Source organism: Heterocephalus glaber, unplaced genomic scaffold (genome assembly GCF_053883595.1).
Source record: "Heterocephalus glaber isolate CG9 unplaced genomic scaffold, H.glaber_assembly_v1.0 deba00001687, whole genome shotgun sequence".
Classification (NCBI taxonomy): domain Eukaryota; kingdom Metazoa; phylum Chordata; class Mammalia; order Rodentia; family Bathyergidae; genus Heterocephalus; species Heterocephalus glaber.
Genome location: NW_028258412.1, coordinates 28,031,188 through 28,035,095, shown reverse-complemented (window position 1 = coordinate 28,035,095; position 3,908 = coordinate 28,031,188).

Sequence of the window (3,908 nt, the reverse complement as noted above, 5' to 3'; positions counted from 1 at the left end):
ACTTACACAACTAGGTTCCTAGAGGACCCCGGAGGGGGAAGAGGGGAATTTCCGCCATTCTATAACTCCCAGGATGCCCTGCGGCCACCCCCCACAACCAGAAGCGTCCTCCAGACTACTTTTCCCGGAGACCACCGCGGCGAGGGGGAGAAAGAGTGTTTGCGCCCTACTACATCTCCCGGCGTACTCCGGAGCTACACGCACAGCGACAGGTAAAAGGCCACCTGACACAGACAACTACTCTTCCCAGGACCACCCGCGGCCTGCCTAAGCCCCAAAAAAGAACTACAATTCCCAGAACTGACTGCAGACTCTGAGCCTGGTCAACGCCTTCCGGCCTCTGGGACCCTGGGAACCAGAGGCCTTGCGTCTCAGGAACTGAGAAAAAGACGTGGTGATCTCAGTTCCGGACGCCGACCCGGCCTGCATAGCAGCCTGGACGCTCCCGGGTCGAGGACCGCCATAGCGATCTACAGGGTTCAGGGGACCGTCCTCAGAGAACACAGCCGCAGACGGCCCTGGGCTCTCGTAGGCTCTCCTAGGCCTCGCAGACGCTCTGGGGAAAGAAGGGCCCAGCGACCTCCTTTCCCGGGCACGCAGGGAGGGATCTGCGGGGCGACAAGGACAGCACCCTGACTCGGAGGAGCTGAGTCTGCGCGGGGAGAAAAGGGGAAGGAAAAGACCCAGTGTTGTACTCCGAGGGTCCACGCCCTGAGGAGCTAGGTTTCTTGTTTGGGTGATGTGTTTCTAGAAGTTCGTTCTTTAAAGTCTCTTTCCACCACTGTCATGGCTTCATTTTCCACTTCATTTTCCACAGATGACTTGGCCAGGCTTCCTGGCTTATCACTCTGTTTCATTAAGTTGATAAACATAAGAAAATTAGGAAAGAAAAAATTTATTTTGGAGACATGTTGAGTAATATGTGCATATTTAATCAGAACTACTAATATTGTCCAAACTATCATTTCTAACCAAGAATCTTGCCATAACTTCACTACATCCATTTCCCAACTCTTTTCTTTACACATAATCAGCCTGTTTGTGAAAGCAATTCAAATCATAGTACTCTGTTTAGCATAACTTAAGAGCTTAAGTCAAAAATTCTTAAAAATGAACAAAAAGTGCTGCACAAGCGCAAGGACCCGAGTTCGATCCCCAGTACCAAAAAAAAAAAAAAAAAAAAAAGAACAAAAATACTGCATAACTGTATTGCAGTCTTTTCTTCCAGTATTTTCCTGCTCTGATTAAGCTTTCTATCTTCAAATGCCATATACCACAGGACCTTTGACCATGTCAATTTTCCCTGAAAAAAAACTGCTGTCACACCATAACTTCATTAGTTTAACTCATCTGTTATATTTCAACTCAAATCTTAGTGTGCCTATATCCTGTACTGCACCAATATCATACTGTTTTAATTACAGTATAGCTTTTTGGTATGGCATGTCCACTTGTACTTTTCTAATTTTTCTGTCCTCTGAGGTAGCCCCTCTAAACTATTAGAATCATCTTGGTAGATTATGAAATTCATGAGAAGTTTTGTTGTGACTATATTCAATTTAAAGACAGAAACATTGCATTCCCTATAAAAGAAACAAAAAGCTGGGCCAAAGATTTAGCTCAGTGGTGCCACCGCCTGCCTGGCAAGTGCGAGGTCCTGAGTTCAATCTCCAGTACAAAAAGAAAACAAAAAGCGTTCTCAGAAGAAGGAAAACAGAGTCTGTCATCAGCACATCTACCCGTAAGGACTGGCTAATGGAAATTCTCCAACTCTAAAGGAAATGACAATGCAGAGATGGAACTTCAAAGGGAAAGAAAAACAAGTGGATTAGGCAAAAATAAGAGTAATGGACTGTACCCAGGTTTTTAAAATGCTTGGTACAGCAAGAAGTAAAAAACCATGGATGTGGTGCTTCCATGTACAAGAAGAAATCTGAGTTGTAAAAGCATGGAGCGTACAGGGACTTAAAAAGGGAATCTTTCTGTACTTCAAAGTGGTAAACTGATGAGTTAGGTATGTATATCACAGACCTATCAAAACCACAAAACTACTAAAAAAAATAGATTGACTCAAAGATTTTTCAATATATAGAAGTAAAGTGTAAAAGCCAATATTGGTCGAATCCAGGTTATTGTGCTGGCTAGGCAAGTGCTACACCACAGAGTTATATCCCCAGTACTGTTGTCCATCTGTTCTCTGTTGTGTGATCCCAATCAAGATGATCCTTTAGTGCCTGAGATTTCTCAGATCTACAAAACAGATAGAGAAAGTACAACAGAATAGCTCAGAAATGGACTCAGAAGTATGTGATGTAATTAAAGAAATTATTGGATAACCTCTACAAATAAAGATAGGGTAACTGTGAAAGAGAAAGTCCTTTTGATTTCCATTTGACTGCTTTCTATGAGCCCATGCCTCATCTTCCCCTGTGCACGTTTACCTGATACAGCAGTGCTGCATGTTGTACATACTTGGAAGCAGCAAAGTAGAAATACTGTACTTCTGTACCAATATTACCTCCTAGCAGAGAAGTATGTGTGTGATAAGCCAGTTCTTCAGGTGTAACCTAGGTGTGAGACTAAAAAATTTTCCTTATTGACTTAAATTTGGATAACAGCAAGGTATGGGGTGGTGGGTACATGTGTGTGCTTGGATGGGGAAAAGCTCCACTGGCCTTTAGGAGATGTTTTTAAGTGGAATCTGTTTAAACTCTAAATCAGTTATGAAAAGCACGGTGAAGAACATAAAGCTGTTTCTGTATTCATTCTATTCCAAAGGACCTACAACTTAGGTGAAAGTTATGACCAACCAGATTAAACTACCCACATCCTGCATTTTAAGGTCAAAATTAACTGGTCAGCATTTAAATGGATTGGAGCTATTAGTACATAGAGTGTGATGGGCTTTGTTCCCAACTCTTTTACATCTCTTTGCCCCTTCAACCTTTGTCCTTTCAGCCCGTTTCTCTCCAAATTCTTTGGTTTATATGTGGTTTTCCAGTTAATACATAGCTAATAGCTCTTATTTTTCTTATGTTTTTAACTGCTTAGGTCTATTTGGATGTAAGGGTGAAAATTCATTTGATGGAAATACTTGTGTATATTTAAAGACCCAATTACTCCTCTGGAGCTTGCACATTCAAGAATGATTAATCTGTGTAATAAACTGATTACTACAGCCATTATATTTGAAAAAAATAAAAGACAATGTTTACGTTATCCTCAGGAAAGCAAGAAAATGGAAAAAGAGGAATGTGAGAGAAGAAACAAAAATGAAAGTCCCAACTAATGTTTATGTTAAAAATTGCACACATGCCAGGAATGTAGCTCAGTGGCACCACAAGGCCCTAAGTTCGATTCCTGGTACCAAAAAAAAAAATTGCACACACACACAAAAGTGTGTTAATATACTACTTTTTTCCTGTTTTCCTTCTGTTTCTCAAATATACTAAGATAATTCTCACTCATTATTACTCTCTGCCCAGAACACTGTAGGTCTCCACTCAAATTTATCTTCTCAGAAGCACCTTTCAAATCCACCAAGGGGTGGGGCATGGTGGCCCCTCCCTGTAATCAGAGGCAGGAGGATTGCCATGAGTTCAAGACCAGCCTAAACTACATAGCGAGACCTTGTCTCAAAAAAATAAAAAAACAAAACTACCAATTATAGTTTCCTCTCACATTCAAACCAATTTCCATCATATTAATACCTTGTTTTTATTATAACATTCAACTAACTGTACTGGATGTGTACATTGAAATGTTTATCATCTGTCTCCTTTTGTTGGAATACAAGCTCCGTGACAACAGAACTTTATCCCATTGTCTAGAAGAATGGTACATTAAATGTACATGGTAAGTAGTGGCACATAAAGTATTTTTAATAGTGAGTAAATATATCCAATTAT